Below are 14,838 nucleotides of genomic sequence, written 5' to 3' on the forward strand. Positions count from 1 at the left end.
TTACGGCCAGAAAGCCACAAGGCTTCTCCAAAGCTTGGGGGGAGGGGGGCGGTGTGTTAAGGGCATAGTATTTGAAAAGAGCGTTAGCCTTCAATTTTGAAACGCTAGGAGAAAAAAAAACCATCCCCTCCTACCGCACAGCCATCTCCCTTCCCGCTCGCACACCGGAGAGGGTGGTATCAAGCAACGGTGAAGCCGCCCACCTTCTGAACGCAGAAGAGACAAGGGAGCCCTCCGGCGAGCCCCGGCACTGCGTCTCCGGAGCCCTGAGACACACTGGGCCGGGGGTACCCGACAGCTAGGGAGTGCGGCGCCCGCCCCCAGCCACGGGGATTCTCGCCCCGCAGCACCGCCAGGCAGCGGCCGGAAAGCAGGGCGCAACAGCACTGGACACTGTGGGGCCCAGCCCTACGGAAGCTGCGAGCCGGGAATGGGGGAAAGGCGAAGAAACGCGCCTCTGTCTGGCTCCGGAGCCCAGACTCCTCGCCCTGGAGTTCTCCTCCCCTGGGAGCCGGGAGTGGCCGTGGCCGCCGCCGCGCCCCTCACCTGGCGGCCTCGGCTGTGCAGAGCGACTGCGGAACCAAGCTCTTCGAACCGTCCCTCAGACTCGCTCACTCGCTACGACGCGCTCTCTCCTCAGGCTCGCTTGCTACACTCGCGCGCGCCTTCGCAAACCCCACCCCAAGGGCGGAGCCAGGACTAACAGAGCGAAGTGACACAAGCACGAGCGGCTGATTCAGGATCAATGCGCGCCTCAAGAGCCCTGAAAGCGCATGCGCTTAGCTCCTGCGCGTACGCACGCGCCGTTCCTGTGGCGATTTGACAGGACAAGGGTGCGTGAGGGAGGGGCCACCCTTATGCTGGCAGGTCACGCACATCTCTCTCCTTTACCAAGATGGCGACCGCCCCCTCGGCCTCGTATCCAGCATAGGCTTCGCTGTAGGCCTATTAGAGGTAATGCCGATCTCCGCTCACACTCGCTATGGCAGCGCGATAAAATGGGGGGTCAGGGACGCATCAGGTAAGAGGGGGCGGACAGCTGAACCCGACCCCCCACCCCGGGGGGGCTGGGAGGACTCTGCTGCCTCTAACAAGCTGACGGCAGCAGAGAGACGGGCTTGGAGCCCGCAATATCTAGCCAGCGCCCATCTTCGCTCTATGGTTTGTGCCTTTTCTATTGGTGCTGGTGGGCCACGTGCTAGTGGGCTCCCCTCGCCCCCCGTTACCATAGAGCGCGGCGGAGAGAGAGGCAGCCGCCTTCCGGTGCGGGCTGGGGGCGGGACTACGTGTTTGCTTAAGAGTGGGGCGTATGCAACTACAGCTGCGGAGGTGCTACTGTCCAGCCTGCCACCCAGCAATGGGTGCAGAGTGGCTGTTGTCTCATCCCTGCCCCCACGCTTTTAACCGGGCGGCAGCTTCACCCTCTCCCCGTAGATCAGTGGTAGGGGGAGTGTTGCCAGGTCCAAGTATTTAAAATAAATGAGTCATGCCCTGGTTCCCCCACACCGCCAAATGCATGCAATTGTAAATGTATATGGGGTGATTTTTATTTGCCATCGGGTTTATGCAGATTTTGTTGCTGCTCTCAAAAACCGTGAACTAAAATGAAATTTTAGAAAGCTTATATTCTGATGTATTCCCACACTTAGGGTTTAAGACTATTTCTGTAGAGGGAGATTAGGCACTAACTGGGGTGAGGAGACAGTGTTCTGTCATTTAACTTTGTGGTGGCTCTGCTCCCAGCTCCACCGGGCCTGCCTTTGCATTCCCTTGGACAATTATTGCACTGGGACTTGGAGTTTAACTTCTCCCATCTACTGCAGCAATGACAGCCTTAGAGATTCTCTAAGTTTGCTAGCCCCCAGCACCTAGCTGCAGGATAAGCTTCCCCCAAGATGTCCTGCCCCTGTCCCTCTCTAGCCTTGAGGGAATCAGACCTGACAAGGGTAGTTCAATCTCCTTGCTGCTGAAACAGCAACAAGGAAACTTGTGCTAGGGGCTTTAGTAATATTAACACCTGTCCCTTGGGAACAGGGGCTAGACCTCCAACTCACTGCATTTATTATTTAGTGCTTGGTTATAGAATCATAGAATATCAAGGACCTCAGGAGGTCAAATAGTCCAACTCCCTGCTCAAAGCAGGACCAATTCCCAACTAAATCATACCAGCCAGGGCTCTGTCAAGCCTGACCTTAAAAACCGCTAAGGAAGGAGATTCCACCACCTCCTAGGTAACCCATTCCAGTGCTTCACCACCCTCCCAGTGAAAAAGTTTTTCCTAATATCCAACCTAAACCTCCCTCACTGCAATGTGAGACCATTACTCCTTGTTCTGTCATCAGGTACCACTGAGAACAGTCTAGATCCATCCTCTTTGAAACCCCCTTTCAGGTAGTTGAAAGCAGTTATCAATTCCCCCCTCATTCTTCTCTTCTGCAGACTAAACAATCCCAGTTCCCTTAGCTTCTCCTCGTAAGTCATGTGCCCCAGCCCCCTAATCATTTTTGTTGCCCTCCACTGGACTCTTTCCAATTTTTCCACATCCTTGTAGTGTGGGGCCCAAAACTGGACACAGTACTCCAGATGAGGCCTTCACCAATGCCGAACAGAGGGGAATGATCCCGTCCCTTGATCTGCTGGCAGTGCCCCTACTTACACAGCCCAAAATGCCGTTAGCCTTCTTGGCAACAAGGGCACACTGTCAACTCATATCCAGCTTCTCGTCCACTGTAACTCCTAGGTCCTTTTCTGCAGAACTGCTGCCTAGCCATTCAGTCCCTAGTCTGTAGTAGTGCATGGGATTCTTCCGTCCTAAGTGGAGGACTCTGCCCTTGTCCTTGTTGAACCTCATCAGGTTTCTCTTGGCCCAATCTTCTAATTTGTCTAGGTCCCTCTCTATCCTATCCCTACCCTCCAGTGTATCTACAACTCCTCCCAGTTTAGTGTCATCTGCAAACTTGTGAGAGTGCAGTCCATGTCATCCTCCAGATCATTAATGCAGATATTGAACAAAACCGCTCCCAGGACCAGCCCTTGGGGCACTCTGCTTGATACCGGCTGCCAACTAGACATGGAGCTATTGATCAGTACCCGTTGAGCCTGATGATCTAGCCAGCTTTCTATCCACCTTATAGTCCAGGAGTTGGCAACCTTTCAGCAGTGCTGTGCCGAGTCTTCATTTAATCACTCTGATTTAAGGTTTCATGTGCCAGTAATACATTTTAACATTTTCAGAAGTGTAGTAAGATACGCACACAGCTGACTGTTATCATCATCGAACAAGAGCAGTGCACCACACAGGTAGCTACTGACAACAAGAAGGTCTCTTTCTATAACTCTATAATATATAACTAAACTATTGTTGTATGTAAAGTAAATACAGTTTTTTAAAATGTTTAAGAAGCTTCATTTAAAATAAAATTAAAATGCAGAGCCCCCCAGACAGGTGGCCAGGTCCTGGGCAGTGTGAGTGCCACTGAAAATCAGCTTGTGTGCCGCCTTCTGCCATAGACACAGGTTGCCTACCCCTGTTATCCCTCATCCACGGAGCCAGTTATCTCGTCATGGAAGGCAGTTAGGTTAGTCAGGCATGACTTGCCCTTGGTGAATCCATGCTGACTGTTCCTGATCACTTTCCTCTCCTCTAAGTGCTTCAGAATTGATTCCTTGAGGACCTGCTCCATAACTTTTCCAGGAACTGAGGTGAGGTTGTCTTGCCTGTAGTTCCCCGGATCCTCCTCCTTCTCATTTTTAAAGATGGGCACTACATTAGCCTTTTTCCAGTCATTCGGGACCTCCTCCAGTCACCATGAGTTTTCAAAGATAATGGCCAATGGCTCTGCAGTCACATCCACCAACTCCTTTAGCACCCTCGGCTGCAGTGCATCCAGCCCCATGGATTTGTGCTCATCCAGCTTTTCTAAATAGTTCTGAACAACTTCTTTCTCCATAGAGGGCTGGTCACCTCTTTCCCATGCTGTGCTGCCCAGTGCAGCAGTCTGAGAGCTCACCTTGTTTGTGAAGACAGAGGCAAAAAAAGCATTGAGTACATTAGCTTTTTCCACATCCTCTGTCACTAGGTTGCCTCCCTCATTCAGTAAGGGGCCCACACTTTCCTTGACTTTCTTCTTGTTACTTACATACCTGAGGAAACCCTTCTTGTTACTCTTAACATCTCTTGCTGGCTGCATCTCCAAGGGTGATTTGGCCTTCCTGATTTCTCTCCTGCATGCCTGAGCAATATTTTTATACTCCTCCCTGGTCATTTGTCCAATCTTCCACTTCTTGTAAGCTTCTTTTTTGTGTTTAAGATCAGCAAGGATTTCACTGTTTAGCCAAGCTGGTCACCTGCCATATTTACTATTCTTTCTACACATCGGGATGGTTTGTTCTTGCAACCTCAATAAGGATTCTTAAAATACAGCCAGCTCTCCTGGATGCCTTTGCCCCTCATGTTGTTCTCCCAGAGGATCCTGCCCATCAGTTCCCTGAGGGAGTCAAAGTCTGCTTTTCTGAAGTCCAAGGTCCATATTCTGCTGCTCTCCTTTCTTCCTTGTGTCAGGATCCTGAACTCGACCATCTCATGGTCACTGCCTCCCAGGTTCCCATCCACTTTTGCTTCCCCTACTAATTCTTCCCTGTTTGTGAGCAGCAGGTCAAGAAGAGCTCTGCCCCAGTTGGTTCCTCCAGCACTTGCACCAGAAAATTGTCCCCTACACTTTCCAAAAACTTCCTGGATTGTCTGTGCACTGCTGTATTGCTCTCCCAGCAGATATCAGGGTGATTGAAGTCTCCCATGAGAACCAGGGCCTGCGATCTAGTAACTTCCATTTAGTTGCTGGAAGAAAGCCTCGTCCACCTCATCCCATTGGTCTGATGGTCTATAGCAGACTCCCACCACGACATCACTCTTGTTGCTCAAACTTCTAAACTTAATCCAGAGGCTCTCAGGTTTACTGCAGTTTCTTACCGGAGCTCTGAGCAGTCATACTGCTCTCTTACATACAGTGCAACTCCCCCACCTTTTCTGCCCTGCCAGTCCTTCCTGAACAGTTTATATCAGGGGTCTCACTCAAATGACCACAAGGGCCATATGAGGACTAGTGCATTGAACTGAGGGCCGCATCACTGACACCTCCCATCGCTGCCTCTGGCCCCCACTCCACCCCTTCCATTAGGCCCCGCCCCTGCCCCACCTCTTTCCACCCCTTCCCTGCTCCAATCCAACCCCTTCCCCAAAGTCCCCACCCCAACGCTGTCCCCAGGGGGTAGAGGTAGTGTGCAGGGTGTGGGGGGGGGCTCAGGGCAGGGCATTGGCTGGGGTGCAAGAGGGTGAGGGGTGCGACGGGTGACTCAGAGCAGGGAGTGCAGGAGGAGTGTGGGATGTGGCAGGGGGCTTAGGGCGGGGATTTGGTGTGCAGGAGGGGTGTGGGATGTGGCAGAGGGCTCAGGGCAGGGGATTGGCGATGTGGCAGGGGGCGGGCTCTAGCCCGGCGCCGCTTACCTACAGTGGCTCCGAGGTGGCAGTGGTGCACACCGGGGCCAGGGCAGGCCCCCTGCCTGCCCCGGCCCCATACTATTTCGTTCCGGGAAGCAGCTGGAACCGTGTCCCAGCAGCCCGAGGGGGAGGGGCTTAGGGTTCTGTATATGCGTTGCTCTTGCTGCTCCTCTAGGTACTTCCCACGAAGCTGCCGTTGGCCGCGGTTCCCTGTTCCTGGCTAATGGGAGCTGCAGGGGGCGATGCCTGGAAGGAGGCAATGCAGGAGCCCTCAGCCTCCTTCCTCCCTTCCCCCTCCCCCCCCGGCCTGAAGGGACATGCTGCCAGCTGCTTCAGATAGTAGTGCGGGGCTTGCAACGCCACAGGGGGCAATCTCGCGGGTAGGCAGAGGGGGAGACGCGAGGAGCTTGGCGGACCACACGCAAGAGCCCTGCGGGCTGCATGCAGCCCACGGGCCACGTGTTTGAGACCCCTGGTTTATATCCATCCATGACAGTACTCCAGTCATGTGAGTTATCCCACCAAGTTTCTGTTGTTCCAATCACATCATAATTCCTTGACTGTGCCAGGAATTCCAGTTCTCCTTGCTTGTTTCCCAGGCTTCTTGCACTTGTATATAGGCACTTAAGATAATTCGCTGATTGTTCCGCTTTCTCAGTATGAGACAGGATTCCTCCCCTTTTGCATTCTCGTGCTTCCTCCCAGTATCCCATTTCCCCACCTTTGGTCTCCTTCCCCCCGGTGAACCTAGTTTAAAGCCCTCGTCACTAGGTTAGCCAGCCTTCTTCTGAAGATGCTCTTCCCTCTCTTCGTTAGGTGGGAGCCTAGCACTCTTTCTTCTTGAAACACCATCCCATGGTCAAAGAATTCAAAGCCTTCTCTCCAACACCACCTGCATAGCCATTCGTTGACTTCCACGATTCGACAGTCTCTCCCCGGGCCTTTTCCTTCTACAGGGAGAATGGAAGAGAACACCACTTGCGCCTCAAACTCCTTTATCCATCTTCCCAGAGCCACATAGTCTGCAGTGATCCGGTCAAGGTCATTCTTGGCAGTATCATTGGTGCCCAAGTGAAGAAGCAGGAAGGGGTAGCGATCCGAAGGCTTGATGAGTCTCGGCAGTCTCTCTGTCACATTGTGAATCCTTGCTCCTGGCAAACAGCACACCTCTCGGTTTTCCTGGTTGAGGCGACAGATGACTCGGTCCCCCTGAGGAGGGAGTCCCTGACCACCACCACCCTCGTCCTTCTCTTGGGAGCGGTGGTCGTGGAACCCCCATCCCTAGGACAGTGCATCTCATGTCTTCCAATCAGTGGAGTCTCCTTTTGCTCCCTTCCCTCAGATGTATCATCTTGTCCACTATCTGCATTAGTACCTGTGGAGAGAACATGAAAACAGTTGCTCCCCTGTATCTCCATTGCTGGTACATGGATGCTCCTCTTTCTTCTTCTGGACGTCACATGCTGCCAAATTTCTTCACCGTCTCTTTCCCCGCTGCACAGCCTGCTCCGATTCTTCAGAATGTTGTGCCCGTAGAAGCATATCCTGACATCTGTCCAGGAAATCTTCATTCTCTCTTATGCAACGCTGAGTCAATACGTGCAATACATAGCACTGTAGCCAGAGGTTAAAGACACATTGTAAGTCCCCAGGGGCTTATACTATGAGCAACTCAATATGCTTGATTTGATGCTGTACATGTTAAGTTGCTGCTTGTGGGTTTTATTACTTAAGTTTTAGTAAGTTGGGTGAAGATCTTATGCTACTAAACTTCTGATTCGGGATTAGATTTATCATTTCCATTACTGTTGTCTTGAGGCACATCTGCCATCTGCTCGCTCCACAATCTCCCACTCTCATACAAAAGCCCTATGACCAACACAGATCATTTAGCACCTTCCGGCACATGCTTATCTAATCCAGAAGCTATTTACATAAAACAATTTTTTAAACGGTTTTACATCTTTGTTAAAAGAAGGCTAGTGAAGGAGAAATAGAGCTCAGGAACAGGTTTTCTGAGTTGGAAAATGAAGAAGGGGCACAGCAGGCAGTAACAGAAAGTGGGAGGGCAAGGAAGATGAGAAGGGCAACTAGTCCTACGAGAATAGGGGAATAGTCAGTGAAGATAGGCAGAGGTGGGAGCCACTGGAGGATAGAGACTGACTAACAGAAGATTGCAAGAAAGAACAGAAGACCAGAGGACTTGCAGTCAGAAAGAACAGGAGGAGGGCCAGAGAATCACAGCAGTACCCGGACAAAGTGGATCTACATGATTGGTGACTCCCTACTAAGGACAGGCCTGGCGCCAGAGCTGATCCAAAGAACAGAAGGGTGTGCTGTCTGCAAGGAGCTAAGATGTGGGATATGGACCTGAGACTGAAGAATATACTAATGGGAGCAGGAAATAATTCACTCATTGACCTTTGCATGGGAACAAATGATACTGCTAGATTCTCACTAGAATGCATCCGTGGAGATGGTGCCAGTCTGGGGAAGATGCTTAAAGAAGTGAAGGATTAAATGATCTTCCATGGGATTCTACCTGTCCCTAGAGGAGGAGAACAAAGGTGAGACAAGATTATGCTGATCAACAGATGACTTGGGCAATGGAGGACTTTGGGATGTTCAACTACTGGGAGAATTCACGGACAGAAGACTGTTCTCATTGGATTGACTCCACCTGAATAGTGAGGGAAATAGACTTTGTGATGGAGGTTGGCACAACTGATTAAAAGAGCTTTAAACTAGGAATTTGGGAGACAGTTGGGAGATATAGTCATGTAATCTCCATGCCTAATTTGAATATTGACCAGGAGGAAAAAATTAAGAAAGGAACAGCAGTGGGTAGGAGAATGGACATTGAAGGGAAAGATAGTGCCAATACCAATCAAGCCAGACTGCAATACTGTCAGTAGAATGACTGTACCTAAGCAAATGAGAAATCTTGTTTCTGCTTGGCTTGAGCCAGATGTTTGTACATCAATGCAAGGAGCCTGGGTAACAAAATGGAGGAATGAGAACTACTGGTGCATGAAGGTGAAACCAGATATTATAGGGATAACAGAAACATGGTGGAATAGTAGCCATGACTGGAGTATAGGTATTGCAGGGTATGTGCTGTTCAGGAAAAACAGAAGTAAAGGTGATGGAGTAGCATTGTATGTTAATGATGAGGTAGACTGTGAAGAAATTTAGAAGTGATGGGAATGGATAACTGTGTTTGGGACAAAATTACTTTTGGGGGAGAATGGTACCAAAGGCTCTCCTGTGATAGTGCTTGAGGTATGCTACAGAGCCCCATGATCCAATCTAGATATGGATAGAGACCTCTTCCTTTTAATATATTTAATACAATCAAAACCTACTGGAAATTGTGTGATTTATAGGAGGCTTTAACTTTCCAGATATAGATTAGAGGATAAATGCTACTAATAGTAGTAAAGGCTATATTTTCCTGGATGGGATCATAGGCACTGGCTTCCTCTGGGCCTGGGGCGTTCAACCCCCGGCTCTGCCCCATGTCCACCTGCCTCCTTCCCCCAACCCCCCACCCTGTTCTGCCTCTTCCTGATACCACCCCACCCCTTCTCCCAAGTCCCTGCCCCTACACTGCCTCCTCCCGTCCAGTTTTGCCCCCTCCCCAGGCGTACCTTGTTCCCACTCCTCCCCCTTCCTCCCAGAGCCTCCTGCACACCACGAAACAGCTGATTGCGGTGGGTGGGAGGGAGAGGGAGGGAGAGGAGTTGATCGTTGGGGCCATCAGTGGGCAGGAGGTTCTGAGGGAAGGGAGGAGCTGGCTACCATTGTGTGCTAAGCACGTGCTAATTTTTTTTCCATGGGGAGCACCCATGGAGTTGGCACCTGTCAAGATGATAACTGACAGATTTCTTCACCAAATAGTCACTGAATCTACAAGCGGTGATGCCATTTTAGATTCAGTACTGGTGAGTAGTGAGGATGCCGTAGAAAAATTGCTTGTAGGGGACAACTATGGTTAAAGTGATCATGAGCTAATACATTTTAAACTAAATGGAAAGATAAACAAAAATAGATCTGCAACTAGGGTCCTTGATTTCAAAAGGGCAAACTTAAAAAAATTAAGGGAATTAATTAGGAAAGTGGACTGGGTTGAAGAATTCACGGATCTGAATGTGGAGAAGGCTTGGAATTACTTTTTAAGTCAAAATTGCAAAGCCTATCCGAAGCCAGCATTCCACACAAGAGGAAATAACGTGTAGGTAAATGTTGCAGACCAAGCTGGAAGAGCAAGCATCTCAAACTGGTGACTAAGGCCTGGTCTACACTACGCGTTTAAACTGATTTTAGCAGCGTTAAACTGATTTAACGTTGTACCTGTCCACACTACGAGGCCCTTTATATCGATATAAAGGGCTCTTTATATCGGTTTCTGTACTCCTCCCCGACGAGAGGAGTAGCGCTAAAATTGGTATTACTATATCGGATTAGGGTTAGTGTGGCCGCAAATCGACGGTATTGGCCTCCGGGCGGTATCCCACAGTGCACCACTGTGACCGCTCTGGACAGCAATCTCAGCTCGGATGCAGTGGCCAGGTAAACAGGAAAAGCCCCGCGAAATTTTGATTTTCATTTCCTGTTGGCCCCCAGCGTGGAGCTCTGATCAGCATGGGTGGCGATGCAGTCCCAAATCCAAAAAGAGCTCCAGCATGGACCGTACGGGAGATACTGAATCTGATCGCTATATGGGGAAACAAATCTGTTCTATCAGAGCATTGTTACAGAAAACGAAATGCCAAAGCATTTGGGGGAAAAAAAATCTACAGGTTACACTGTGCTGCGTGACAAGCGTAACGGGAAGCCAGAGACTCAAACAGATGCTCATGGAGGGAGGGAGGGGGTACTGAGGACTCCAGCTATCCCACAGTCCACAGCAGTCTCCAAAAACTATTTGCATTCTTGGCTGAGCTCCGATTGCCTGTAGGGTCAAACACATTGTCCAGTGTGGTTCAGGGAATAACTCGTCAATTTACTCACTCCCCCCCACGTGAAAGAAAAGGGAAAGAAATCATTTCTTCACTTTTTTAAATGTCACCCTATGTCTACTGAGTGCTGCTGGTAGACGCAATGCTGCAGCAGTGAAGAGCAGTATCCGCTCCTCTCTCCTCCCTGGTGGCAGATGGTACACTATGACTGATATCCGTCGTCACTCCCAGCCCGTGAGTGCTCCTGGCTTGCCTCAGGTGAGGTCGGCTGGGGGCGCCTGGGTAAAAATAGGAATGATTCCTGGTCATTCCCAGTAGATGGGACAGAACGGCTGGTAACCGTCCTCATCATAGCAACTGGGGGCTGAGCTCCATCAGCCCCCTCCCTTTCCTGTGTAAAGAAAAGATTCTGTACTGCCTGGACTATCATAGCAGTGGGATGCGGGGCTTCTCTCCTCCGCACCGCTTAATGTCCTGCCTGGACTGTCATAGCACCAGGAGGCTTCCTCCCCCTCATTTTATCTCACTAACAAGTCACTGTTTCTTATTCCTGCATTCTTTATAATGTCATGACACAAATGGAGGGGACACTGCCATGGTAGCCCAGGAAGGTTGGGGGAGGAGGGAAGCAACGGGTGGGTTTGTTGCAGGGGCACCCCCCGTGAATGGCATGCAGCTCATCATTTCTGCGGGATCTGACACAGAGCAGCTGTACTCTCTGATACACTGCTTCTCTAGTACACTTGCCCCAAATTCTAGGCAGGACTGACTCTATTTTTAGAAACCATAAAGGAGGGATTGACTCGGGGAGTCATTCCCAGTTTTGCTTTTGCGCCCCCAGCCGACCTCAGCCAGGGGCACCCAGGATAGCAGCAGACAGCACAGAAGGACAGATAACCGTCATCTCATTGCCAAATTACCCTGGCAGCAGATGGTACAGAACGACTGGTAACCATCTCTGCTATCATGCAAAAGCAAATGAATGCTGCTGTGTAGTGCTGGAGTATCGCCTCTGTTCACGGCATCCAGTACACATACGGTGACTAAAAAAAAAAAAAAAAAGCTGAACGGGCTCCATGGTTGCCATGCTATGGCTTCTGCCAGAACAATCCAGAGAAAAAGGGTGCAAAATGATTGTCTGCCGTTGCTTTCCCGGAGGAAGGAATGACTGATGACATTTACCCAGAACTACCCGTGACAATGATTTTTTGCCCCATCAGCCACTGGGCTCTCAACCCAGAATTCTAAGGGGCGGGGGAGACTGCGGGAACTATGAGATAGCTACGGAATAGCTGCCCACAGTGCAACGCTCCGGAAATCGATGCTAGCCTCGGACCATGGACGCACACCGCCAAATTAATGTGCTTAGTGTGGCCGCGTGCACTCGACTTTATACAATCTGTTTTATAAAACCGGTTTATGTAAAATCGGAATTATCCCATAGTGTAGACGTACCCTAAGAGAAGGCCTGCAAAGAATGGAAGATAGGAGGTTCCTTGCTGATCCATATTTCTTGGAGGTCAGAAAGTGAAGGGGAAAAGTGAACTTTCAAAAGCCCAACAGAGCTGGACCTTGCAAGGGAAATTAAAACCAGTAGTAAAATGTTATATAGCCATATAAATAAAAAGAAAATTAAGAAAGGAAGTGGGACCGCTAAACATTGAGGATAATTTAGGGATGGCCCAACACCTAAACAAATACCTTTATTAAAAATGGAGGCAAAGTAACGAGGTGCTTTGGGGTACTGGCATGCTGGCTAGTGGAAATGAGGATATGGAAGTAGAAATTATCATATCCAAGGTGGAAGTCAAATTTAAAACAGCTGAATGGGACTTAATCAGGGGAGCCAGTTAATCTCCATCCAAGAATATTAAAGAAACTGGTACATGAAATTGCAAGCCCAATAGCAAGGATTTTTAACAAATCTTTAAACTCAAGTTGTACCTTGTGATTAGAGGATTGTTTATCTAGTACCTATTTTTAAGAGGAGGAAAAGTGATCAGGCAAATTACAGGCCTATTAGTTTAATCTCAATTGTATGTGAGTGTAACCCATGCCTGTTTGGTGTGGCACTTTATCCCCCTCTAGTGATTCTTAGACCACCTAAAGATTGATGAGTCTGCTACAGTCTTGGTTAAGAGGCATGTGGTGCTTAGCTCATGTAGTAGAGGCTCATGCAATAAGCTTCAGAAGTCCCAGGGTCAATCCTGTCTGCCCATGACCTGGGGGGCTTACGTAAAGTCTTAAGAACAAATTTTGAAATAGAAAGTACTTAAGGACATAGAGGTAGACAGATGTGGGATAAAAAATACAACATAGTTTCACAAAAAGGAAATCATGCCATACTAACCTGATCTTCTCCTTTGAGAAGATAACTGGGTTTGGTTTTTTTGTTTGTTTTTAGACAAAGGAAATGCAGTAGATCTAATCTACTAGGATTTCAGTAAGGTATTTGACATAGTTCCACATGAGGAAATTATTAGTTAAATTGGAGAAGATGGGGATTAATATGAGAATTTAAAGGGGAGTGTCACACTTTTGCCCAACAAATTATGTTCTCCTATGTGTCTGACAATTTTATTCTTAACTATTGTTTTAACTGATTTGCCCAGTACTGATGTTAGACTTACTGTTCTATAATTGCCGGGATCACCTCTAGAACCCTTTTTAAATATCGACGTTACATTAGCTATCTTCCAGTCATTCCAGTCACATAGGGAAGTGTTATTACCATTATACAAGGCACTCGTGAGACTTATCTAGAATATCGTGTGCAATTCTGGTCTCCCATGTTTAAAAGAGATGAATTCAACTGGAATAGGTGCAGAGAAGTGCTACAAAAATCTACAAAATTAGTTGAAAATAACAGTAAAGAATAAAATTGTCAGACACCTAGAAGAACATAAATTGTTGGGCAAAACTCAACATGACTTCTGTAAAGGGAAATCATGTCTTACTAATCTATAGAGTTTCTTTGAAGGGGTCAACAAACATGTGGACAAGGGGATCCAGTGGACATAGTGTACTTAGATTTCCAGAAAGCCTTTGACAAGGTCCCTCACCAAAGGCTCTTACCTAAATGAAGTTGTCATGTGATAAGAGGGAAGATCCTTTCATGGACTGAGAACTGATTAAAAGACAGGAAAAAGGGTAGGAATTAATGGTAAATTCTCAGAAAGGAGAGGGGTAACTAGTGGTGTTCCCCAAGGGTCAGGCCTAGGACTAATCCTATTCAACTTATTCATAAATGATCTGGAAAAAGGGGTAAAAAGTGAGGTGGCAAAGTTTGCAGATGATACTAAACTGCTCAAGATAGCTAAGACCAAAGCAGACTGTGAAGAACTTCAAGCAGATCTCACAAAACTAGTGATTGGGGCAACAAAATGGCAAATGAAATTTAATGTGGATAAATGTAAGTAATGCACACTGGAAAAAAAATAACCCCAAGTATACATACAATATTGTGGGAGCTAATTAGCTACAACTAATCAGGAAAGAGATCTTGGAGTCATTGTGGATAGTTCTCTAAAGACGTCCACGCAGTGTGCAGCGGCAGTCAAAAAAGCAAACAGGATGTTAGGAATAATTAAAAAGGGGATAGAGAATAAGACTGAGAATATCTTCTTGCCCTTATATAAATCGATGGTATATGCCCACATCTTGATACTGCGTTCAGATGCGGTCTCCTCGTCTCAAAAAGATATAGTGGCATTAGAAAAAGTTCAGAAAAGGGCAAATGAAAATGATTAGGGGTTTGGAACAGGTCCCATGTGAGGAAAGATTAAAGAGGCTAGGACTTTTCAGCTTGGAAAAGAGGAGACTAAGGTGGGATAGAGGTATAAAAAAGTCATGACTGGTGTGGAGAAAGTGAATTAGGAAAAGTTATTTACTTGTTCCCATAATATAAGAACTAGGGGCCACCAAATGAAATTAATGGGTAGCAGGTTTAAAACAAATAAAAGTAAGTTCTTCACACAGCACACAATCAAACTGTGGAACTCCTTACCTGAGGAGGTTGTGAAGGTTAGGACTATAACAGGGTTTAAAAGAGAACTAGATAAATTCATTAATGGGTTTTAGCCAGGATGGGTAAGGAATGGTGTCCCTAGCCTCTGTTTGTCAGAGGGTGGAGATGGATGGCAGGAGAGAGATCACTTGATTATTACCTGTTAGGTTCACTCCCTCTGAGGCACCTGGCATTGGCCACTGTTGGTAGATACTGGGCTGGATGACCTTTGATCTGACCCAGTATGGCCATTCTCATGCTCTACCTTATGAGAGGAGACTCGAGGAACTTGACTTATTTAGCCTAACCAAATGAAGGCTGGGGGTGATATGATTGCTCTCTAGAAACACATCAGAGGGATAAATACCAGGGAG

The 14,838-nt window shown here is 48.2% G+C and overlaps 2 protein-coding genes across 7 annotated transcripts in view; one reads left to right on the forward strand and one right to left on the reverse strand.

The window, feature by feature from the left end:
• The window catches only part of SEPTIN2 (septin 2), a 59,509-nt gene extending 58,776 nt beyond the window's left edge, over nt 1–733 (reverse strand). For 2 of the 4 annotated variants that reach the window (XR_004002055.1, XM_030576003.1), the window contains exon 1: nt 547–726. The gene's annotated coding sequence lies outside the window, so the exon portion shown is untranslated. Of the gene's footprint in view, nt 1–546 lie in introns of all 4 variants that reach the window. The other 2 variants (XM_030576005.1, XM_030576004.1) reach the window with 2 other exon arrangements.
• Nucleotides 734–861: 128 nt separating this feature from the next.
• The window catches only part of HDLBP (high density lipoprotein binding protein), a 109,503-nt gene continuing 95,526 nt past the window's right edge, over nt 862–14,838 (forward strand). For all 3 annotated transcript variants that reach the window (XM_030575997.1, XM_030576001.1, XM_030576000.1), the window contains exon 1: nt 862–954. The gene's annotated coding sequence lies outside the window, so the exon portion shown is untranslated. The remainder of the gene's footprint in view (nt 955–14,838) is intronic.

The sequence above is a fragment of the Gopherus evgoodei genome, chromosome 9 (assembly GCF_007399415.2).
Source record: "Gopherus evgoodei ecotype Sinaloan lineage chromosome 9, rGopEvg1_v1.p, whole genome shotgun sequence".
Taxonomy (NCBI): Eukaryota; Metazoa; Chordata; order Testudines; family Testudinidae; genus Gopherus; species Gopherus evgoodei.